This window comes from Bos taurus, chromosome 22, assembly GCF_002263795.3.
Source record: "Bos taurus isolate L1 Dominette 01449 registration number 42190680 breed Hereford chromosome 22, ARS-UCD2.0, whole genome shotgun sequence".
NCBI lineage: Eukaryota > Metazoa > Chordata > Mammalia > Artiodactyla > Bovidae > Bos > Bos taurus.
In genome coordinates this window covers 4,212,878-4,239,342 of record NC_037349.1, presented here as the reverse complement: position 1 = coordinate 4,239,342, position 26,465 = coordinate 4,212,878, and the positions used below count along the sequence as shown (strand labels likewise).

The 26,465-nt window shown below is 39.1% G+C and overlaps 1 protein-coding gene and 1 non-coding gene across 10 annotated transcripts in view; both read right to left on the bottom strand.

Annotated features, from left to right (window-relative positions):
• RBMS3 (RNA binding motif single stranded interacting protein 3) overlaps nucleotides 1-26,465 on the bottom strand; it is an 802,311-nt gene that overhangs the window by 419,225 nt on the left and 356,621 nt on the right. The window lies entirely within an intron of this gene.
• MIR11990 (microRNA mir-11990) lies at nucleotides 17,816-17,874 on the bottom strand. Its single transcript, NR_162298.1, has one exon. It is a non-coding gene; the product is annotated as a microRNA mir-11990 (primary transcript).

Genomic DNA, 26,465 nt, shown 5'->3' with positions numbered 1-26,465 from the left:
GCAATGGGGCAGCCAACTCTTTCCTGTGTGTTAGGGACTGTTCTGGTCACTTTGAATGTATTAACATGAAATCCTATTCGTGTTCCCAGTTTATACATAAAGATATTCAGAGATAGATAAGGAGCATTCCCCCTCGTTCAGTGGTGAAGCCGGTGAAACCAGACGCTCTGGCGCCGGGGTTTGTGCCCCTCATCTCAACATCATACCCTTGCTCTCGTCACTGTGTCCCTCTTGATGACGTTTATTAAAAACTGGCATTGACATCCAGGTGTACTGATAGTACAGGTGCTTTGTAGTTTTCACTCCTCATAATGATATTACTATTACAACTTTGTATACTCACATGCTACAGCTCAGGGATTGCCAGACAAGAATGGTCAAAACACCATTTGTAACTAACAGTAAACCTGCTTGACTACTACTTTAGGTAAATACTTATTGTCTAGTGGTTTAGGTGTAGGTCATCTGCAAGACTCACACTTCAAATTGTGTGTCCCATGGACTAATACATGTTTCCCCTGTCATCTCAAGGCAGAGCATTCCCATGAAACCTTTCATAAACCCAAATGGCATTAAACAAAGAAATGATTACCTTAGGAAGACCTTGCTATTGATGCACATTATAAATTGAGATAACTCACAGATGCTCGGAGATGCAGTTCAAAGCTCTGGCAATTTGATACTGAGATGCTGAAGGCAGGACCGAGGTAGGAGCTTAGTGGGGCCGTTCTCACTGCTGGGGGAGGGTGTGGGTGTGCTGCCTTGGTAAAGACTCCCTGCAAACAAACACTGAAGGTATTTTCACTTTTTGCTCTTTTTCAGAAAAGCAAACATCCTCTTTGGATTTCTTTTGGTTAGCCAAAATAAGTATTGACATAGCCCTTTCATAAAAGTGAAATGGCATAAAGAGAATTTTCAGAAAGTGGGGGGGACCTATATTGATGTCAGGCTTAAGAGAGCATGATCACGTTTTGTCAAAATCTAAAGGCTTTTACATTCAAGCAGAAGTTCCTGACTTTTATGGAGTCTTCTGTGATTTTTACCCCCACACTCTTTCTTCTTGGAACTACAGACAAATTTTCAAGATGGAAGTAAGCTAAGTAGTAGGCTTTTCATTTTTCCAATGACCCTGAAATGCAGAGTTTCCAGTGACTCGTCTAAGACCATACAGCTAGCTGATGGCAGGGCTGCTCAGCCTGGATTACTCTGTACACACCAAGGTATTCCATTTAGTTTCCAGATCAGGGAAGCGGCCTAAGTTATCTTTTCCTCTTTACAACCAAATCTTCATGCAGCTAAGCACAGACATATGCAGGCATTCAACACACACACACTATTATGTTTTTAAGGGCTTTCTGTTAATCACTGAAATCTGTAATTCAGTCCCTGTTTGGAAACAATTCTTTTCTCAGTGACTTTGGTGGGGGACAGGTATATATTGTCATGTAACTCAGCACATGAACTGCTTTGGTGACCTTCTTAACACCTGGAAGCACATTTGTAGCTCGGGAAAAGTGTGCACTTTGTAGATTAAGCAGCGATTATTGGCCATAGATCACAGAAAGTTGTCAAAGCTGATGAAGGGTGGGGTATATGGAGGCGTCACCAAAAAACACGTCTTGCATCAAATGGTCTTGCCCAAGGATCAAAGATTTTGCTTACACTTGTTTTAAGTTGGTTCCATGGGGTCTGTTACAGAAATATCATAAAAATGCTGGGGAAAATAAAAAAGCCTGTGTTTAGCAGTACCACTGGAGAAGGCAATGGCACCCCACTCCAGTACTCTTCCCTGGAAAATCCCATGGATGGAGGAGCCTGGTGGGCTGCAGTCCATGGGGTCGCTAAGAGTCGGACACGACTGAGCGACTTCACTTTCACTTTCATTTTCATGCACTGGAGAAGGAAATGGCAACCCACTCCAGTGTTCTTGCCTGGAGAATCCCAGGGACAGGGGAGCCTGGTGGGCTGCCGTCTATGGGGCCGCACAGAGTCAGACACGACTGAAGCGACTTAGCAGCAGCAGCAGCTGTACCACAGTCTGTGTTCAGTGCTGAAAAATTTACATAATTTGTAATCCTGACGGAAGCAGGAAATACATTCTTTTCTGTCTGAAGATATCATCATACACTGAGTCTTTTGAGGGAATCAAAATAATATGTTCATATGTATTTATGTTCATATTTATGCTCCTTTTGGCTTTCAAATGAACTTATCTACAAAATAGAAATAGGCATGGATGTAGAAAACAAATTTATAGTTCAGTTCAGTTCAGTCGCTCAGTCGTGTCCGACTCTTTGTTACCGGTAGGTAAGAGGGGGATGAAATGGGAGTTTGGGCTTGACATATACACACCTCCACATACAAAAGAGATAAACAACAAGATCCAACTGTGCAGCACAGGGAACTATATTCAATTATTCCATGATAATCTATAAGGGAAAAGAATCTGGAAAAGAATGGATGTATGTGTGTACATAACTGATTCACTTTGCTGTACAACAGAAAGTTACATAACATTGTAAATCACCTATACTCCAATAACATTTTTAAAAAATTCCTAAGCTTCCAAATGAAGATAAAAGATAGAAAACCATCAGAAACAAAAATGGACGGTGGCCCATCGGGGTTCTCTGCCTCTTATATCATCCCTTTCTCTTATCTCACTCCTCTTTGCAGTAGTCAGAGAAAGATTGTAAAACAATATTAAAACACAGTAAGATGAAGAGAGAAGAAATCTGGCCAATCAAGGCTCTATTTTCAGGGTATTCAAAAGTAACTACCCTCAAGACAATTCCTTTACCAGACGTGTCACATAAAAGCATCCGTTTGTTCCAGGAGTGACATCCTTCATCCTCGTTGCTCAGCCCACTCTCCCCCACCCAGCTGTCCATCACACCACTGGCATCTGCCATCAAGCAGGCATTCCATTTTCCAGTAAGGTGATAAAGGGCATTTGGGTTATTTTTCCTTTAGTGGGTTTTCATCATTTTCTCCAGCATACTCCAGCATATGCTTTCTCCACTCATTTGCTTTGAATATAGCCTTTCAAAAAATGATACTTTTCAGTAATGGAGAAGGTCATTGTGGAAGGAGGGAAAAAGAGAACTGACATCTATAATGTTCATTCATTCTCTAGTATTCAGCACCTATTTAAGGGTAATGATTTTATTATATTAGGACCAGCTTAAAATTAAATATATTAAAATAGGATAATAAAATATATTAAAATAGGATAATAAAAAATTCCCTAAAATAGCAGATTACCCTATTCATCCCCAAGCAACTTTATAGACTAGAGTCTACTTTTTTGTATTTTGGATATGCTGCATGGCAGGTAGGATCTAGTTCCCTGACCAGGGATTGAACCCGTGGCCTCTGCATAGGGAGTGCAGAGTCTTAACCACTGGACCAGCAGGGAAGTCCCAGGGCTACTTTTTAACTCCACTTTACACAGGAGGACACTGAAACACAGGGGAAGGAAGTAATTTGCCTAAGTTTCTACAGTAAATGTGAAGTTTCTACAGCTGCAATGTGAAAGTATGCATTCTGTCTCCATAATCTATGGAGACTACACATGGATTCCCTATGGTCAGCTATATTTCGATAGTACTTATTATTTATTTAAGATTTAGGATCTGTCCTAGGCACTTGGTAATTTTTTCACCTTGGATGTTTCTGTGATGTGGGACAGTGAGGTTAACAGGTCAATTTCATGGTACACTTCATCTGATAGAAAACTATTCTACTGCATACTATTTCTGAGTCCAATATTTAAAGCTGTCTCCCAATACATCTTGATCCATTTATTGTATGAACAGTGCTTAGGTTCATATTATGAAACTAATTGCATATGTACACTTTCAACAGGATCACTTTGCCTTTTGAGCTCTGTTCTACTACACACATAGCTCTCCCAAGCACTGTCGTATCATTCTATGCGCTTCTGTTACTTCACTCAGTTATTACTCTCTGGAATTGCACTTTATTTGTTAACATTTTCAGGTTCTTCTTCTCTTCCTCAGATGTAAACCATCCTCTGTCTTGTTTACCTTATCACCAGTACCTACAGCACAACCCCTAATTCATAATAAACATTCATAGAAAGAATGAATGAATATATTCATTGATTTTTTTTTCCATAGGACATCAGAGGTGGAAGAGTATAGAGATGATCAGTTTCTTTCACTTTATGAATGAAGGAACTGCATTCGGATAATAAAGAGCATGAAAGCCGTAACTTAGTTTTTATTTCTAGGGTATTCTACAGTGCCTTGTACAAGACAGGTGTTCCATAAATGTATTTACATTTCCCTATGACAAAGTCAAAGCTAAATTAAGGGTCTCAACTTCAAGACTGGAACTAATTCCATAAGGTATATTTTCTATTTTTCACAGGTTCATGGTGGCTTTTCAATTAGGATTTTCCCCTGTTATCTGAGGGATTGTCTTCCTTTCTTTTAAAAATGGCACAGGGCATACTTTTTACTGCCACAACAAAGTTGAATGCTTGAACCAGGCAACCTTCATCTCAGCCAACACAAATACTGTCTTCACTCCAGAACTTGAGAGTAAGTTGCCAGAAGACTTTTCTGATAGGTTACACTTTGTCTTTCTCAATAAATGGAGATAAAATGCTAGTCAAATTTACTAAAGAGTTTAATACAAAACACTGTAGGCTCTTTATAGATATACCCTCTATCCTCTGTGCCTATTATTTTACTAACGATGTGTGTGCATGCTCAGTCTCCTCTGACTCTTTGCGACCCAACAAAGTAGCCCGTCAGGCTCTTCTGTCCGTGGGATTTCCCAGGCACAAACACTGGAGTGGCTTGCCATTTCATCCTGCAGGGGACCTTTGTGACTGTGGGATTGAACCTGGTTTTGCCACGTCGCAAGCAGATTCTTTACCACTGAGCCAAGCGGGAAGCCCTTAGTAACGACAAAGATCATCAGAATGAATCTGCAGCCTGAAGACAGTCCGAGTCCCTATCTTTCCCATTGATCTGTGAATGTCCTTCTTTTTTTTTTCCCCCAAATTTCCCCAGTTTATTTATTTATTTAAGTGTGTGTGTGTGTGTGTGTGTGTGTGTATGTGTGTGCACGTGCACATTCGGTCATATTCAACTCTTTGCAACCCCATGGACTGTAGCCCACCAGGCTCCTCTTTCCACGGAATTTCCCATGCAAGAATACTGGAATGGGTTGCCATTTTATACTCCATGGGATCTTCCTCACCCAGGGATTGAACCCATGTCTCCTGTGTCTTCTGCATTGGCAAGTGGATTCTTTACCACTGTGCTGCTATTTATTTTTATAGGAGCAATACAATGTTTGTTTACGATGTTTGTTAGTTTCTGCTGTACATACATGCATACATACATACATGTAGAATCAGCTACATGCATACATACAGCCCCTCGTTCTTGGGCCCTCTGTCCCACCACCGCACTCCTCTGGGTCACCGCAGAGCACCGAGCTGAGCGCCCTGTGCCGCACAGCAGCTTCCCCAGCTGCCTATCTCACACATGGTAGTGTGGATATGTCGGTGCTACTTTCCCAGGTCATCCCACCTGCCCTTTCCCCCTCTGTGCACGTCCTTCTGATACAGAGACTATTTAAATTTTTTTAAAGTTCAGCATTTATAACTACATAAGTACATACAGATTTATGTTTCCATTCCAGCCTCTTCAATGACTTTGGAGTGGGAAAGAATTTAAAATTCTATGTGATAGATCAGTTGCATTTAAGGAGATAGAATTAACATGTTCTCTTTCACTGATAGACGCATAAAGAAACAGGCATTTGGAGCAAGAAAACATGAATAAAGAAGCCAGAGGGCTTACCAGGATAAGGACCAGAGTTTCAGGGATGCAACACTAGCCTGACTCTCATGTCGGCCATCATCTTCCAGCAGCCATAACAGCTGTGGGTCCAGGGCCATGTTTGGGAGACACTGGAGGGAGCACTTCATTTAACAATTATCACTATTACACTTCTTAGACTTAATAGATACATTTAAACATTTAACAAATTGACTCGCATTTTACCCATATTTAAAATAATAGTAATACTGAAGAAATTGGTTCATGACATTATTTCAGTTATGAATAAAACCACCCAATACAATTCCCTAAAACAGTGACCTTTTAAAAAGGGTAAACTGCTGGCTTTACATTACGGAGAATAAGCACCTCAAACTAGCCAAGCATTGGCTCCTAGGATCACCTGTTAACAAACATCTCTAGGAAGAAAGTTAATGAAGCCCATTATTCCTGCTAAATGAAAGTCCTTTTAAGAATGCTAAAGTTTACCTACACGTTTGTCAAAAAAACTTGTGATTTAGTCTCACTTTGCATTTCCATAAGCAGATATGGAAACCTAGTACACAAAGATATTACACTTAAAATTTTTTCTGCTGACTTTTTAACAGCATTTATACAGTAAGCAGGCCACCTTGGTTAAAAAACAACAGCCTGGGGGACTTCCCTGGTCGTCCAGTGCTTAAGAATCAACCTGCCAGTGCAGAGGACATGGGTTTGCTCCCTGGTCCATTGAGATCCCACATGCTGTGGGGCAATGAAGCCTGCATGCCCCACCTACTGAGCCTGTGCGCTAGAGCCCGCGCTCTGCAACAAGGGAAGCCGCTGCAATGAGGAGCATGCGCACTGCGACTCGAGAGTTGACCCCGCTCGCCACAACTAGAGAAAGCCTGTATGCAGCAGCAAAGAGGCAAAACAGTCACACGTAAATTAACAGGTAAAAAAATAAAATGTCACATGAGCTTTATCCTAGTGAAAGCCTCTAAAACTGTTGTTACTATGACTCAAGGTTACTGGTGACACAAGTCTGGCTTTGGTGGAAAGTGAGATATAAGCTGTGAATTTGGACATATGAAAGAGATATCATTCGTAGCAAAAGTAAAAGCTTTTCCAAAAATAATACAAAGAAGTAATTGGGAAATAGCCAATTGCATGAAACAGGTAATTCAAAATGCATGAAAATGTTTGCTTTATATGTTAGAATTCTTAATAAGGGGCATATACAGGAATATCAACAAAAATAAGAAGGATGGCATGCAAATCTAACTTCCAAAGGGCCCAGTTTAGGAAACAGAATTTCATGGTGGGCGAAAAAGTTATAAAATTTAGTCTTGCCATTGGCATACTCAACATTTTCATTTGTTTTTTTGAACTGTTAAATCTTTCTTCACCATAATTCACTCTTATTTTAATTTCCAGCAAACTTTTCTCAGGGTTCCAAGCATATGTAAGTTTATTTTCCTGTGCTCAGCTTTCATTTTCTAAGATCCAGGATTCATGGGCTTTCAGTGTATACAACTCAGTATACCACGGTTTCTTGGGAACTTAAAACATTCAATAGATGATCCTTGAGAGGGCAAGAATAAACAGCCTCAAGTGCAAAAACACTTCACTGGACCAGAACATACTACATTCAGCAATGTGGCCTTAAGTTGAACACGTAAATCCAGAGGTGCGTGAAAGGTGGTATCAAACATTAAACTTTGTTTTGTTAATATCATCCAGAAGATTTACCAAATCTTCTAGCATGGAAATTTTGGAGTTTTCACGTGAATCAAGTGAGTTGTATTAATATTCTATTGACAGACAGTAATTTGAGCAATGTGCCCAGTGAGTGGATGAATACACGGCAGACTGATAGGATGAGAAACTGGCCCAGGTCAGCAGAGAGGTTCTTTCTTCATTCCCTCCTTTCTCCACTGCCACATTGCCCATCTGGTCTTCATAAAGTTCTCTTACTATATGTCTCCATCTATACCAGCAGGGCCCCAGAGAAATAAACAACATGGTCCTCACTATCATAAAGTGACAATATTATGTCTGTCATTGAGACTGCAAGTGATTTACAACTATCCTCAATCCTAATAAGTACATCACAATTTTTGGAGGGAGATTTTTTTCTCTTCTAAACACTGTTTTTATACTCTCGCCTCCCTATCCTTTTCCAAGTATAATAATAATAAAAAATTTACAGTGCAGTTTCCTTCTTACATGCCTTCCCACACATTTTACAAGAAGATCTGAAAAAGTTTTCTCATAATTCTTTCCCTATCTAATTTTCTCTGGGCTTGAAAAGAATCACCCCTCTTCTAGCAGACGCTGCTCTAATGTTTGTTGCTGTTGTGATGTTCTTGCTGGGATGAGAGAGAAAGAAAGGAAGTTCAAGTAGCATTCAGCTGCTGGATACAGACTACAATGGTAAGTATTCTCTACAATTATTGTGGTATTTAAAAATGCTTGGTGAGTTATCTGATGTTCCTTCCTGACAGAAATCTCTAGAAACCAACATGTTTTTGGTAACATTATGGATCTCAGGAAAAGAAGACTTCATTTTACATCTCAAAGTTGACTTTTTGCACTAGAGCATCTTAGATGCTTCATAATCGTACCGTCATCAGTTCCTTATCACCAAGGACCTATCGAGAAATGACAAGGTGGGGAAACTTGGGCTTAGACCTGTGTTTCTTAAAACGTATTTAATTTCCTAAATTGCTAACACATTTGTATACTAGAAACCAACACTATTCTGTAAAGCAATTATCTTTCAATTAAGAACTAAATATTTAAAATGTAAAAATTAACAATAGGGATGCTATTAGAAACTAACACAACATTGTAAATCAACTATAATAAATTAAAAAAAAAAAGAGTAACAGGAGATATTCTGTGTAAAGAGATATTCTCTCATCTCTCCACCCCAAAACACTTCGGAGGCAGTTTTAGATCATTATACAAGAAAAGGTGTATCTTGCCTTTTCTAACATAAAAGAGTGGCTTGTATTCTTTAATACACACACACACACACACACACACACAGAGCTATCCCCTAAATAAAAAATAGCACTTTATCAGTGACCCAGAAGCATCTGTGCTTCTTCCTACTTATCACCCTCTACCCAGAGGTGGCACTCACTCTATCATCATTGCTCAGTGTTGGCTCTTTCCAGCTCCATGTATACAGAAATCCTAATGGGTGTTCTTTTTTGGGTCTGACTTGTTATAACAAAATGTATGACCTCATTTAATTCTTAAACCAACCCTGCAACACAAACGATATCATTCCTATTTTACAAATCACAGAAATGATATTCAACAAAGTTGAGAGACTGTGTCATGACACCAAGTGTTGGAGCTGGCTCTGAAAACGGGTCTCCCCAGCACTAAAATAAGGTCATTACCAGGCAGCACAGTCATAAGAAAACATTCTTTCTCCTTCAGCCCTTCAATTTTTGATATCACTACAACACTCATGGGTGACCTGGATATGGTCTCCCCTGACTGCCTACCTTCCTCATTTCTACCATCTACCCATCTTTCCATCCATTTTGCAATACCCCCCTTCCCATTCTTGGACAGGCACTGCAGGGAGAATGAAAATGACTTTATTCCTGACTTATCTACAGGAATCCAGGAGTTATTCTTTAAAAGCTGATCTTCTTGGGATTTCACCTGTATATTTCTTGCATATATCACCTTGGATTTTGCAGAGTATGCCTGATTTTGTTTTGGCTTTCCTATTGCACATTTAAAATTGTGAATATTGTTTCTTGTGCATAATTTTTTCCAGTTATTAAATGAAGTTGGCCAATTGACTAGAAAATATATTATTTTTATTTCCCCAGGAATATAGTGAGAAAATAGAGTGATTAAAAAAGTAATCCCAGGGAAACAGCTGATAAGCTTCTTTGGGGACATGGGAAGTGGTATGATCAGGCTGTAAGGCTCCACTCCTCAGGGGCAGCTGTGGTACCCTGAGGTGGGGGATGGGCTGCAGAAACCCCGCTGTGAGCCAGAAAAGGCCCTGAGCCTTGTGTGCTGGTGGCGCAGCTTCTCAGTTACACACATCTGGCAAAAAAGATCGCTTTGTACATTTCCAATGGACGCAGTTTGTTGAACATAAATTATACTTCACTAGCATTGACTTTATTGGAAGAGCAGAGAATGAGCTGAATTTTCCTACACTTAAAGGCCTCTTCTTTTCCCCTTGCTTATTAACTTGTCCTGAACAAGGAAGGGAACCAGAGCTCCTACAGCTGCTCCATCTCTCTCTCCTCAACCAAAGCTGCTTCACTTCCTCAAACCCTCATTTTGTAAATTCCCAAAGCAAGTACATTTATCGCCCATTTTGAATACTACTGCTTTCTCCCATCATTCTATGGCTTTTAAAACTCAAGCAAGCCAAAAGTAAAGACACAGGATAGACTTCTCATTTATATGAGGAAGTGGTAAAAGAAAATAAGAATTTACTTCAGTTCTGTGTTCAGTGGTAAAGATGACAATGATCTCAGAACAGTTCAGTCGCTCATTCATGTCCTACTCGTTGCAACCTCATGGACTGCAGTATGCCAGGCCTCCCTGTCCATCACCAACTCCCAGAGTTTACTCAAACTCATGTCCATTGAGTCCATGATGCCATCCAACCATCTCATCCTCTGTTTTCCCCTTCTCCTCCTACCCTCAATCAGTTCTTCACATCAGGTGGCCAAAATATTGGAGTTTCAGCTTCAGCATTAGTTCTTCCAATGAATATTCAGGACTGATTTCCTTTAGGATGGACTGGTTGGATCTCCTTGCTGTCCAAGGGACTTTCAAGAGTCATTTCCACCACCACAGTTCAGAAGCATGAATCCTTCAGTGCTCAGCTTCCATTATAGTTCAACTCTCACATCCATACATGACTACTTGTAAAACCATAGCTTTGACTAGATGAACCTTTGTTGGCAAAGTAATATCTCTGCTTTTTAATATGCTGTCTAGGTTGGTCATAACTTTTCTTCCCAGGAGAAAGCGTCTTTTAATTTCACGGCTGTAGTCACCATCTGCAGTGATTTTGGAGCCCCCAAAAATAAAGTCTGTCACTGTCTCCATTGCTTACTAAACTATTTGCCATGAAGTGACGGGACCAGATGCCATGATCTTGGTTTTCTGAATGTTGAGTTTTAAGCCAACTTTTTTACTCTCCTCTTTCACTTTCATCAAGAGGCTCTTTAGTTCTTCTTCGCTTTCTGCCATTAAGGGTGGTATCATCTGCATATCTGAGGTTATTGATATTTCTCCCGGCAATCTTGATTCCAGCTTGTGCTTCATCCCACTCAGCGTTTCTCATGATGTACTCTGCATATAAGTTAAATAAGCAGGGTGACAATATACAGCCTTGAAATACTCCTTTCCCGATTTGGAACCAGTCTGTTGTTCCATGTCTGGTTCTAACTGTTCCTTTCCTGAACTGCATACAGATTTCTCAGGAGGCAGATCAGGTGGTCTGGTATTCCATCTCTTGAAGAATTTTCCACAGTTTGTTGTGATCCACACACTCAAAGGCTTTGGCGTAGTCAATAAAGCAGAAGTAGATGTTTTTTTGGAACTTTCTTGCATTTTCGATGATCCAGCAGATGTTGGCAATTTGATCTCTGGTTCCTCTGCCTTTTCTAAATTCAGCTTGAGGATCTGGAAGTTCATAGTTCATGTACTGTTGAAGCCTGGCTTGGAGAATTTTGAGCATTACTTTGCTACCCTGTGAGATGAGTGCAATTGTGCAGTAGTTTGAGCATTTTTGGGCACTACTTTTCTTTGGGACTGGAATGAAAACTAACTTTTTCCAGTCCTGTGGCCACTGCTGAGCTTTAAAAATTTGTTGACATATTGAGTGAAGCACTTTCACAGCATCATCTTTAAGGATTTGAAAAAGCTCAACTGGAATTTCATTACCTCCAGTAGCTTTATTTGTAGTGATGCTTTCTAAGGCCCACTTGACTTTACATTCCAGGATGTCTGGCTCTAGGTGAGTGATCACACTATCGTGATTATCTGGGCCATGAAGATCTCTTTTGTATAGTTATTCTGTGTATTCTTGCCACCTCCTCGTAATATCTTCTGCTTCTGTTAGGTCTATACCATTTCTGTCCTTTATTGTGCCCATCTTTGCATGAAATGTTCCCTTGGTATCTCTAGTTTTCTTGAGGAGATCTCTAATCTTTCCCATTCTATTGTTTTCCTCTACTTCTTCGTCTTGATCGCTGAGGAAGGCTTTCTTATTTCTGTAGCCCAAACAAATATTTTACAACAAGGCCTAGGTTTTTGGATCACTTTTGTGGGTGATCAATATTTAACACTTGAGCAATCACTCTGGGACTCAAGTTTTCTCAGTTACAAATGAAGATTCTGGAATAAATGTTCCATAATATCTTTTACTGATATAAAAAATCATCTTATAGAACATGCTATGAACCAAATGGGTTTTTTGACCAGCTGCCCAAGGTCATGTGAGTTGACTGACATTCTGTTCATCCAACATAATATTGGTGTAGCTGCTGCTGCTGCTGCTAAGTCGCTTCAGTCGTGTCCGACTCTGTGCGACCCCATAGACGGCAGCCCACCAGGCTCCCATGTTCCTGGGATTCTCCAGGCAAGAACACTGGAGTGGGTTGCCATTTCCTCCTCCAGTGCATGAAAGTGAAAAGTGAAAGTGAGGTTCCTCAGTCATGTCTGACTCTTCACGACCCCATGGACTGCAGCCCACCAGGCTCCTCCGTCCATAGGATTCTCCAGGCAAGAGTACTGGAGTGGGGTACTATACTCTAAAACGTCAGTCAAACATGGTAATTTACAGCTACTATTTTTATAGCATCTGAACACTGTTATACAGTGTGTTCACACACTGTTACACATCATGATAAAGTCAGAAATGTATAATTCAGCTGATCTTTTCATTTCTGTTTACTCAGGACTTATCAGGAGTATATTACTAAAATTTAAAAATTGTATTTAAAATACATCTATCCCACTGTATTTTATCAAATATATATGATAATCCATTTATGTGAAACTGCTTTTTTGGTTTCTTTGTTTTAAACAGTCCTTTCTCTGGAGCGCACATGGTTCAGGTTCTTCATCAATAATCTCATTAGATCTTAAAAATGTTCTATGACATAGATTTATCATCATCCTTGTTTTCCATCAAGAAAGCCCAGCTTAGAGAAGCTCTCAAGGTTTGAAGATCACAGGCTTTAAGTGCAGTGGTTTATCTCCAGGATTTGAGCATCTCTCCTCTCCCACAGGTGATTGGAAAACCCATGTTTAATTAGTTTTGGTTTCTCTGTCAAATCAGGTAGGAGAACCCAGTCATGGAATATTATGATGTAGCGACTGTCTGCAATTAGAGCCATTTATCAAAAGGTGGAAGGAAAATCTGGACCAGGGAAGGAGAAGGTAGAACACTGACTCAGTTCAAGTTCGGGATCGGTTACTGAGGTCAATGTCATTGAAAACGAGCATTAATCTTGCCTGAGCTAGTTTCGTTGTTAAATTGGGGTTATCAGGCAATTAGATCTCTAAAGCATACATCATCAGCACATTAGCACAAAATGAGCAACTTCCCATTTGACTTAACACTTTCCATGGGAAAGGAATCCCATCTGTGGATAGTGATATTCTCCCACAGCCTTACAGGATATGCATTTATGTAAACACAGGCTTTTTTATTGTTCAGAAAATAAGATTCCTTGAAATAGATCTGTGTCAAAGTCTCATTCATAATTATGTTCTCACAGCTCTGTATCAGATATTTGGCTGATACACTTTTGCTGATATCCTGTCGGACATTAAATCCTGCATCTTCTCAGAAATATGGCATGAGCACAACCATGAGGCACTTCCTAGAAGATAGACAAATATACTGTGTTTCAATTGAGCAGACCTAATTAATAAGGAATTTAATTACTGCTAACCAAGACCCACTATTTAATTTGTGGGGCCCAGAGCAAAAGGAACATAAGGGGTCCCTTGTTTAAAAATTGTGAAGAATTTCGAGATGGAGATAATAGAGTGTAAACCTTGCATGGAGACCAGGGTGCTTCTATGGATTACAGAAGCATGGAGGAGGGTCTCAGTGCTAATAAGTTTAACAAGAGGAGGACATGAAATTGATTTGACTAAAATTCCTATAAATTACAACAGATACATTAAGAAACTAATCCAATCATTTTACAATTTCAAAATTTCACTATACAATTTCAAAATAAGACTGTAAAAATTGTTTGCAATATTTCTTTTAGATTTCAATAAAATTGTATCTGGGAGAATGGCATTGAAACATTTAAAATATCATGTATGAAACGAGATGCCAGTCCAGGTTCAATGCACGATACTGGATGCTTGGGGCTAGTGCACTGGGACGACCCAGAGGGATGGTATGGGGACGGAGGAGGGAGGAGGGTTCAGGATGGGGAGCACATGTATACCTGTAATGGATTCATTTTGATATTTGGCAAAACTAATACAATTATGTAAAGTTTAAAAATAAAATAAAATTTAAAAAAATTAAATAAAAAATTTAAAAAAAATTGTATCTGTGGATTGGAATTCTCTTCTTCAGCTTTGGTTTATCATATGCAATGACTGGTCAAAAAAGCAAAAGCTACCTGCTACCAAACCTTTTTGTCAACATCAGTGAAGCTTCTTTTCTCTTGGTGTCTCTTTTACAGGCTGTTTTTTAAAAAGTATTAGACCCTAAATAAAGAGTCTTCAAAATATCCCCCTTACAAGACAACTTCTTTATCTTGTTGGTGGAAGAAAAGCTTGGCAAAATTTTGTAACATATTTGTCACTGACTTTTCAGACAGAAAAGAATCTGTCTGATTCTGTCTGACCTGCAAAGAATTTGCCTGCGATCTGGTTCAATTCCTAGGTCAGGAAGATCTCTGGAGAAGGAAATGGTTACCCACTCCAGTATGCTTGTCTGGAGAATCTCATGGACAGAGGAGTCTGGAGGGCTACAATCCATGGTGTAGCAGAGTCAGACAAAACTGAGTGACTAACACTTTCACTTTCACCAGTATTTTAAATGAATTGTTCACAGTCCTGCCTTGATCCATTTATCCTATAGATAAAGTTTTATAAGAACAATCATATACAAAGCTGTTATGACAACATTGTGGTCATAGGACAAGATAGGAATGAATCTGAATCTCTATCAAGAGAGGACTCATAAATCATGGTCTATCCATGAAATAGAATTCTATACAGTGATTACAAACAAACCTTTATATATATTAACATGGCAATGTGTCCAAGATAAATGCCCACTGGTGTCTATAGGAAGACATTGTATAAAATACAAAAAAATATATGCAAGTATCTATTTATATACATATATACTAATTCTTTTGATTTAAATAGATATTTTATTATTATTCATAATAACAACAAAAATCATTAATAGCTAAATTTGAAAGCTTCTTCAAGAAGGCAGGTGTTCTTCTAAACGTAAAATATCAGTTAATCTTCAGTCTTGTGACCTAGGTACTATAATCGTCCTAAAGTTAGAAAGGAAAAAATTGAGGCGAAGAGAGGGTCAGTGACATGTTCAAGGTCATACAACTGGTAGATGAGATCCAGATCTGTTACTCAAAGCCCCTGAGCTATACTTCCTGAGGAATCGGAGCTTACTTTATACTTCACACTTCATGAAACTTCATTTCTTTTTACATTGAAAATGCACTCCCTGAAAATAAACTTTAATGCACAATAAGTGTAACACTTCTGGTTTTCTACCCTGAAAACACAACTGCAGAAATTTAAAAGTTGCCCAAGAGTGTAAAACTCTCTAGTTTCAGCCTGGAAAGATTAGCTTGAATTACAAACTTGTGAAGGCTCTTTGATTTACTCAGTCCTTAGATTCTTCTAGTACATAAGATTGACTTTTTACTGCTTTGTCGAGTATGCAATTTCATGTAATACACATCACACTCATCCAAATAGCCAGTCATTTAGCTGTCTGTGTGGTGCACTTACGCATTCTGTCATATACTGTGAGCAAAATACAGCCGAATTTGATCAGCCTGCTGTTTATAATTTAGACAAAGACCTCTAAATGACTCCTCTTTGGTATGTCTGTGGAAAGGTCAGGCACCAATGTGTTTTGCCAAATAAAACCAGGTTTGAAGAATATGCCTTCTAAACTGATTTTTTCTACCAGGGCTATAACAAGTTTTACAGGGCTTCTTTGCTAAATTGTTCTGACAATTTCCATTTCCAGTTACTTCAATCATATTAACAGAAGGTAAAGTTCACAAACAGTAAAATATGGCACTGCATTGCACTTGGTTTTCAGAAATAGATCACACGACCGACAGACATACAACAGACACACCATGTTTGGTGTTCCAGTTCATGCTTGGGTTGGCATACCTCATTCAGGGCAGGACACAGTGCCCTATCTCAGACGGAAGTATCTCATTACTCAGGAAATGAAACATGTCTGCACCCAAGACTTGGCAAATCCCATGAAATATAGAAAAAGAAGAACGGGTTTTATTTTTCTCAGAAGAAAGGCAGAAAGGTCAGGGAGGTTGGGTAGAAAATATGTGCATAGGAATATTCATTCTTGAAAAGTTTTAAAAATATGTATGTAAAATTCCACCAGAATGCATGAGTTTTTCACTCATGCATCATTTCTCCTTCCAAAATATGAGGCCACGCTTCATTGCAAGGAGTGTTTTCTAGGAAATTAAAATAAAGCTTTGGTTTCTGAATGTTCATTAAGAGATTGAAAATCTGTTTGTTTGTTTTTTTTTTTTAAACCAGTCAGCATCTATTTCTTGATCATGGCAGACAAGGGGCTAATATTATGAGAGAGATCAGAAGTAAAGTGTAGGTATCAAATGTTTTAGTCATTTGACAGGATAATTATAGGAGGCTGGGAGGATTCCAAGAAGGGACATATAACTCCAGATTCTTGGAGGCACTCCCCATCAAAGTGGTTCTAAAGTAAGTGTCATCTACCCTGAGATCTGAAAAAAGGCTTTGTATTACTTCACCAAGGAGGGGTAAGAGTGGATGCTGAGAGCTAATCTCACGTATAACCCAGGATTTGAGAAGAACATGACAAATTGTGGGACTGTTGTATAAAATCTATTTCTTGTGGGCACTGAACCGTATATTACTTTGTCCCTATTCTCTTGCTAATGTTTATGCGTTAATCTGCCATTTTCATTCTAGAATGTACACGTGTTAATGATAGGGTCTTCATGTATTTCGTATCCACCTTCATCAGTCAACATTCCATACCCACCTCAGTGGTTCTTCTCCAATAAATAAATCATCTAGAAAATACTTAAAGTTCAAAAAATAAACTTCTTTTAGAATAGGCCTTGACTCAAAGTCAATTTGATTTCTTACAATGAAAATGTCCACTTATGAGAAGAAATCCAAATTATTACAACTGCAAACATGTAACTGGGGATGAGGTCACATCAAAGAGAAAAGCTCCAGGTGAACTCAAAGCAAACGCACACTAAGGATTCTCTGATCTGGACCTGGGTTCCTGAATGATCCGTGTCCCCTTTTTCTTGTGCTTAGGTCCTGTTATATCTAATTAGAGAGAAAGCTCTGCATGTCCTGGCACGTGTCTTATCTTGGTGTTTGAATTGCCATTAATAAAAACTTTAAAGGAGAAGTGCTCCTTATATAAACCTCATTCAATCAAACACTCACTCAACACTTATGTACCATCATCTACTACGTCACGATGGTACTGACAGGTACCGGTTTTTGCTTATGCAGGTTGTTAGCATACTGGAACACCGTGATGTCTCTTGGAAAACAGTTTCTTAGTCAATCACCCCAGCCCATACTTAAAAGTTCTAACCCAGACTCCCTGGTGACCCTGCCTCTTCTTCTTCTAGGACCCCTATAATCATCTTGCAATCCAGTCAAACCTGGCACAGATAAGGGGGCATCCACAACCTCTCTGCAGGTCTTTGGTTGGGGTCTAGGCTTGTTGGTCAGTGACACTGCCATACTGGCAATTCAACAGTATGACTGTCATCTCTGCCTACAGGCCACAGTCCCGTCAGGTCTGCAGACTTAAGGCCATAACACAAAACATTTGTTACTTGTCTGATAAGAGGTAAGGAACAAAAACCTAGAGTAAGCTTTTAAAAACAATTTATCTCACTCCCGGGCATATATGCAGGAAAAACTGTAATTCAAAAGACACACATACTGCTATGTTCACAGCAACACTATTCACAATAGACAAGATGTGGGAACAGCCTCAGGGCCCATCAACAGATGAACGGAGAGAGAAGAGGGACATATACATTGTGGAAAATCACTCAGCAATCAAAAGAAGGAAATAACGCCATTTGCAGCAACCTGGATGGACCTGGAGGTTATCATACTAATTGAAGTATGTCAGAAACCAGGAAGACAATTACCAGATATCACGTACATGTGGAATCCAAAGTATGTCACAAGTGGATCTACCTATAAACCAGAAACAGACTCACAGATGAGAGAGAGGCAACTTGTGGTTGCCAAGGTGGGAGAGGGATGGACTGGGAGTTTGGGGGTGCGAACCCCGAAAGGTCCTCCTGTACAGCTGCTGTTTGGTCGCTCAGCCATGCCCAACTCTCTGCAGCCCCATGGACTGTAGCCCGCCAGGCTCTACTGTCCAAGGCACTTCTCAGGCAAGAATACTGGAGTGGGGTGCCGTTTGCTTCTCCTGGGGATCTTCTCAACCCAGGGATTGAACCTAGGTCTCTTGCTTGGCAGGTGGATTCTTTACCACTGAGCCACCAGGGAGCCCTACTGCATAGCACAGGGAACTATTAATATATCTAATCTCCTGGGATAAACCATGATGGAAAAGAATATTTTTAAAAAGAAAGTCTATATGTGTAAAACTGAGTCACTGCTATATAGCAGTGATGGGCACAACACTATACATCAGCGACAATAAAATCGTAGAGAAGGAAGAACACTTGCAGTCATTTGACAGACTAGTTTTACATATGTTAAACCTAATAATAATAAAATTGAGTTTGTGTTTTGTCTCTGCTTTCTTTTATTCTACTTTTCTGGATTCATTCTTATTTTATAAAAGCATCAAATCTATAGCAGGTTTGAAATAAAAACCATGGGTTCTGAAATATACAGAGTACTTTGAGAAGCAAGTATTCTGCTAATACCAACACTACAATGAACAATGCATGTAGAGAATATGAATGAAACACAGAAAGACACAACCCAAGCATGCTATTAGCCTAAGAGCAGACTTCTGCTGCCCTCTAACACTCTTCCCAAGCCATGCAAGGGAGACCAGAGAGAGACATGTGCACGCTCAATCTCCTCACTAGTTCAGGAGACATTTGGGCCTTCTGCCTCTCAGCTGTTCTGTTTCAAATGTAATCAAGCACTGCTCCCGCTAAACAGTTTTGGTGAAGGTATTCAACTGCGCTTACCACGACCACATTCTCCTCCTAGTCTTAACACTTTATATGTTTAAAAACATGTATACAACTTAGGCGAGAGATGCAGGTAAGCGACAGAATACCTCCTATCATCTAAATAACGGCGTAGCAGAACCAAAATACCCACCCCCAGGGGATTAGCTTGGGACGTTTTCTGCAAAAGTGTATAGTCTTCACCGTTAAGCAGCATGTGACCCAGAAACAATGACAATAAAAATGTAAGATGAAACACATTCTGCCTTATTCTTTAATATCTCATCAGCGTATTACACTTAGTTCTAAGTCATTTTTTCGACATAATCATCAGTGATTTTGTTGGAAATATTTAAATGCAATGTTAACTGAGAGCATTATATCAAGCTTATCAAAATATTTTCACAAAAATTATAACAGATTTTTTTTTAAAAAGCTCAATTGGGAGGTGGTCTCATAGGTAGTATACAAATCCTCAGCTAGTTAAGGATGAAATACTTAGAGGGATGTGGTCTACTGGTGTGAGGAAATTGAGAAAAACCTTGGAAGAAATAGGGCTAACAGTAGGAGAATGTTGATATTAGGTGATGGACGTGTTAAAGATACTTATTCTTACACTATTTTCTCTGCATGTGTGTGTGGTTTTTAAAATTCTAAAATAAGGGTGAAAATATATAAAATATATTTAGGCATATATTTTCAACAAATTTTGTTTTCCTCATTAAACCAGCAGCAAGGAACTAGTATCGCAAATAAATGATAAACTAAAGTGTGTAAGTACAATATTTAGAACTGCTAATTTTTATACATTTTAGTTTTAATATAAGGTGATCGGTAACCTCGTGTATTGAATTATGTGAAACATACAAGAGTAAGATATGAATTTTCTGAAAGTGGAGTAAAAATGTAAAGTGTTTCAGTTTTATTTCTTTCTGAAAAGGTGTTTAGGGAAAACTTCAAAATCCAACCAAAAAAAGGAAATCTTTTCCAATAATTGTACAGCAAAGAAAGGGGGACCTTGAAATTAAATTTAAATATAATGAAAAATTGAATGATTTACTATTTATGTATTCTACTGATAAGTAGCTTACAAATATCTAAAACTTGTAGTAAATTTACCAGTTTACAGTATCTTGGAAATACACTCAATATAGCAATTCTGGTGTCCCAAATAGGACAGCTACCATTTCCCAAAACACCTTATCCCATCGACTTTATTAGAGTATTTATGCTGAGCCAAGCTGTGAAAAAAATGGACTTTTTTTTTCTCTTTCAGATTTTTTTTTCCAGAATTTTATTTTTATTGTATTTTATTTTTTTTACTTTAAAATATTGTATTGGTTTTGCCATACATCAACATGAATCTGCCATGGGTATACACGTGTTCCCCATCCTGAACCCCTCTCCCACCTCCCTCCCCGTACCATCCCTCTGGGTCATCCCAGTGCACCAGCCCCAAGCATCCTGTATCGTGCATGCATCGAACCTGGACTGGTGTTTCATATTTCAGATTTTTAAAAGTGATTATATCTTGTGTCATTTGTCTATTGCTTGGATTGCATATTATGGAAAAGTTGTGCTTCATGTGAAAGAATTCTGCCCTCCCTTGACATAGTGAAGATTTTTTCCCAAATTAAAGAAAAAAATAGTATGTTGAAGGAGAGAGTGTTTCTGCCCATTTATTTTTCTTAAACATTGGCATCAGCAACATTTGTCTGCAAGTGAGCTCTAGCAGATGAAAGGATAAATAAGTAGAAAAGGAATCATACAGGAAAACTCAGAAACAGATGTGAATGTTTAATCTGGCTGCTGGTTTTTCTCATGTCCACTTATGCCAACATATGTTCTGCTCATAAAGTCCCCCTTAGTTATTATAAGAAATTACCCATGGCAGGTTCTCATAGATGCTTTGTACTTTGAGAGTCTGAGGAAAGAATCTTAGCATGTGAGCAAACCATACCCAGCTCTAGCTCTGATGCAAGATTCTATGGGTTACTGAATATGCTGGGCTCCAGTAAGACTTACATTGATGATCAAAGGAAGTTAAACACGCTTAGACACCCTTGAAAAGAAAACTCTGGAGTGAAAAATATTTGCACACACCTTATTGTGAATCAGGTCCTAACAACACAGTTTTAACTATCAATTATACATCCATCCAAATGGAGTGCTGTAGAGACCACTGAGTTTGTGTTGAATGAAAAGTAGGTGTCATCTGCGATCTCATTTATCATAATATATCTCAAAGGTAGCAAGACAGGTACTTCACAACCTCATAGCACTGAAACATGAATCAACAAAATTCCTACTTAGCAATAGTTTTAGTAAGTTGGGAACTCTGAAAACTGAGAGTTTCACCAAAGCTAGTATCTTAACTCTTAAGACACCTACACACTGCCAAGCAGCAAAAAGGAAAACTGCTTTAACCATATTCTAACAAAACCCCAAAGAAGGGAAAACAGCAAGAAGACCGTATAACACACCTAATTGCCATAGCAGACCACCTCCTAACTAGCTGTTACAAAATCTTTAGAAGTGCAATGACCATGTGAGCCATATTAATGTGAAAGGATATAAATCAGTGGAGCCTGCAGGATACACCATGCATTATGCCCACTCATTAAAATTAAATTACGGAAAATATGGAAAAGGTATCAGAAAGCTACACTATTTTTTCCCCTTGCAGAATCTGAACTGCCAAGACTGAGGCTAATAGACATCCATGATTTACTTTTGTTAGTTCATCAACTTGTGAAGCAATTGTTATATCATCTCTCATTTCTACTTTCTCTATAGGCTTCTTGGATAACCATTGTTATCTGTAACCCATCTCAACACCATTTCCTCTTCTACAAGGATCTGCCATGATGTACATGGTTATAATGATGATTCCCCAATACACGCTATCATCTGGAATCATCAGTGTTAAGAGGAATACATAGCTTTCATTAACTCATTTATAATTCTAAAAAATGCAAAGGAATCCCATAAAATTACACAATATTACTCTGTGAGGTGGGACTTGCCTATATTTAAAACTCTGCATTCTTATGCTGGTGCATTGCCCTTTTTACTGTTGACTGTGTTTATCACTAAAATAAACATTTGTAGTGCCTTTTTTCCTTCAGCTTAAAAATTTATAAGCTGTATGGGCTTCCTGGGCTTCCCTGGTGGCTCAGACAGTAAAGAATCTGCCTGTAATGCAGGAGACCCAGGTTCAACCCCGGGTCAGGAAAATTCTCTGGAGAAAGAAATGGCCACCCACTCCAGTATTCTTGCCTGGAGAATCCCATGGTTAGAGGAGCCTAGCAGGCTACAATCCATGGGGTCACAAAGAGTTGGACATGACTGAGCATGCATGCTTGTTCATAGACACACGCGTGCGCACACACACACACAGCTGTCCCATTTAATCCACAATGTGTTTTTCAGACTGCATTTTAAAGAAGAAAAGGCAAATGAAGATAAACAGTTTACAAATATATAAAGAAAGAAAGTGGAGTCGTTCAGTCATGTCCAGCCCTTTGTGACCCCATAGACTGTAGCCCAACAGGCTCCTCTGTCCATGGGATTTTCCAGGCAAGAGTACTGGAATAGGGTGCCATTGCCTTCTCCAGGGGATCTTCCTGACCCAGGGATCCAACCCAGGTCTCCTGCATTGTAGCCAGATGCTTTACCGTCTGAGCCACCAGGGAAGTCTTACAAATATATAAGCAGAATGTAAATATTACACTAAAATATTTAGAGAAGAAATAGAATCACCTTCAATGCAAGTTATAAAAACCAGCTATGAGAACGTTATAGTGACTGCAGAGAGGAGAATATGTCAAAGTAAAATATTGACATGAAGGTAAAATGGAAACAAATTATAAGATTTATTTTTGCTTTACTTTTAGAGAGTACGTGAGCATGGACAATATGCGAAAATACATCTGAAAGCACCTGAATTTTAATTAATCATCATTTTCTCTCCTTTTTAAAAGGACATGCTGGTTCAGTTCAGTTCAGTCGCTCAGTTGGGTCCAACTCTTTGTGACCCCATGAATCACAGCACGCCAGGCCTCCCTGTCCATCACCAACTCCTGGAGTTCACCCAGACTCACATCCATCGAGTCAGTGACGCCATCCAGCCATCTCATCCTCTGTTTCCCCTTCTCCTCCCACCACCAATCCCTCCCAGCATCAGAGTCTTTTCCAATGAGTCAACTCTTCTCATGAGGTGGCCAAAGTGCTGAGTTTCAGCTTTGCATCATTCCTTCCAAAGAAATCCCAGGGCTGATCTCCTTCAGAATGGACTGGTTGGATCTCCTTGCAGTCCAAGGGACTCTCAAGAGTCTTCTCCAACACCACAGTTCAAAAGCATCAATTCTTCAGCACTCAGCTTTCTTCACAGTCCAACTCTCACATCCATACATGACCACAGGAAAAACCATAGCCTTGACTAGACAAAACTTTTTTGGCAAAGCAATGTCTCTGCTTTTGAATATGCTATCTAGGTTGGTCATAACTTTCCTTCCAAGGAGTAAGCGTCTTTTAATTTCATGGCTGCAGTCACCATCTGCAGTGATTTTGGAGCCCAGAAAAATAAAGTCTGACACTGTTTCCACGGTTTCCCCATCTATTTCCCATGAAGTGATGGGACTGGATGCCACGATCTTTGTTTTCTGAATATTGAGCTTTAAGCCAACTTTTTCACTCTCCAATTTCACTTTCATCAGAGGCTTTTGAGTTCCTCTTCACTTTCTGCCATAAGGGTGGTGTCATCTTTATATCTGAGGTTATTGATATTTCTCCCGGCAATCTTGATTTCAGTTTGTGTTTCTTCCAGTCCAGCATTTCTCATGATGTACTCTGCATAGAAGTTAAATAAGCAGGGTGACAATATACAGCCTTGACGTACTCCTTTTCCTATTTGAAACCAGTCTGTTGTTCCATATCCAGTTCTAGCTGTTGCTTCCTGACCTGCATACAGATTTCTCAAGAGGCAGGTCAGGTGGTCTGGTATTCCCATCTCTTTCAGAATTTTCCACAGTTTCTTGTGATCCACACAGTCAAAGGCTTTGGCATAGTCAATAAAAGAGAAATAGATATTTTTCTGGAACTCTCTTTCTTTTTCCATGATCCAGCAGATGTTGGCAATTTGATCTCTGGTTCCTCTGCCTTTGCTAAATCCAGCTTGAACATCAGGAAGTTCACGGTTCACATATTGCTGAAGCCTGGCTTGGAGAATTTTGAGCATTACTTTACTAGTGTGTGAAATGAGTGCAATTGTGCAGTAGTTTGAGCATTCTTTGGCATTACCTTTCTTTGGGATTGGAATGAAAACTGACCTTTTCCAGTCCTGTGGCCACTGCCAAATGCTAATCAAATTTCAACTCTTCTAGTTGTCCAGCCCTGAAGGAAAATAAATGATCTCCAACTACAAAGTTGGTTCTTACAAAATAAAAGGAGGCATTTTCTGAAGAAGTATTCTAACATTCAGAGCAAATTATCCAAAAAGAGCTTAATCATGTATGACTTCAGACCCTTAATTGAAAGAATTTTAAGTGATCAAAAATTTATCAGGCAGGCCCATTTATATGTACTAGTGTATAGTAAATATATTTTAATCCACTGATTTCTACTTTTCAGCAGACTTAACTGTTTACCCTCTCCAAGAGAAAAAACTTGTATGGGGTTGTTCAATAAAAAAATCTAAAAGCCCACCATGAGGGAAAAATGAAGACTGACTCAGACACGGACTCTGGCTTCATAGAACTAGACCAAAAATGGAAATGCCATAGACCCTTAAGATAGGACTATAATAGAAAGGGGGTATGACACATTATTAAGTATGACATGTCATTAAAGGCATTACCATTTTAACTGGCTTCCATTAAGTAATCACTTAGTTTCCCATCACTTATAAGATGAAAAGTCACAGATAGATGATGAATAGTAGATAAATTGACAGATAGATATTATTTTATTGTCAACTGCAACTTAGAAAAATATTAATTGAAGACAAAATAAGTTGGGTTTTAAAAATGCAGTGATGATATCACAATGACCTGATGTTATCATTCTAAAAGAGGGTTTCTCAACCTCAACCTTATTGGTATTTTAGACCAAACAATTCCTTATTGTGTGTGTGAGTGGGGAGTTAAGGTAATGTTTCATAAAGGATGTTTAGCAGCTTCCCTGGCTTATATCTACTCTTTAGATACTATATCAACCCCTTACCACAGGTGTGACTTCCAAAAATATTTCTAGAAATTGCAGTTGAGAACATTGCTCTAAATCATCTTTTAGATATTAGCCTAGATGCTACTTTCTCCAGGACAGCCTCCCAGAGGAAGTATACTGTGTTCCTCTATGTGCTGCTGGATGCACCTCTAGGTAACTGTTTACTGCATGTGACAATTACCTATTCACTTATCTGCACCTCCCGATAGATTTTAAGTTTCCTTTCACCTGGAACTGTGTTTTACTCACCATTGGTTCTGCACATACAAAGCAGTCTATGGAAATATATTGAGTGAATCGATGAAGGAAGGAAGAAGCTAAGTAGGTAAAGCAGTCGACCTGGAGGGGAGGAGCCCCATCCTGTACCAAGAAAGCCAGCAGATCCTGGCAAGACCCCTGCCCTGAGCTGTGACAACTTGCAACGTCTTCAGACATCCAGACATCACGAAGTGGTCCCTGTGGGCAAAAAGTTGTCTCTGGCTGAGAATCAGTCTAAAAGACTGTACAGAGAAGTGGTAAATAGTTAATAAATTTCAGTTTTGATATAAAAGGAAATAATATAGTGTGCAGTGCTTTCATTATCTTACTGAATCAAACAAACAAACAAACGGATGTGGTAATGGTTGTATGACTTTCGTCAGGGTACATTTTTGAGATTTAATTTCTTCACTGATAACACCTGAACAATGGTTACTCCATACAGAGTTCTTCCACTCAACAGATGCTTACTATTCCATGCTATCTGATGGACAGAACCTGTGCAATGGTGGCGGCAGGAACCATTATGGTCTTTTCCCCCATGATTTTTATAGTCTGGGGGGCAGAAGGACTGTATCCAATTATCTCCTATATAAGATTTAAATTATAAATTGTGAATATAGTGTTTATGAGGCTGAACATGGTTCTATGTGAACATATACAAAGACTCGAGTGTCATTAAGATTTCCTGAAGAGCTAGCCCATGAACTGTGGCTTG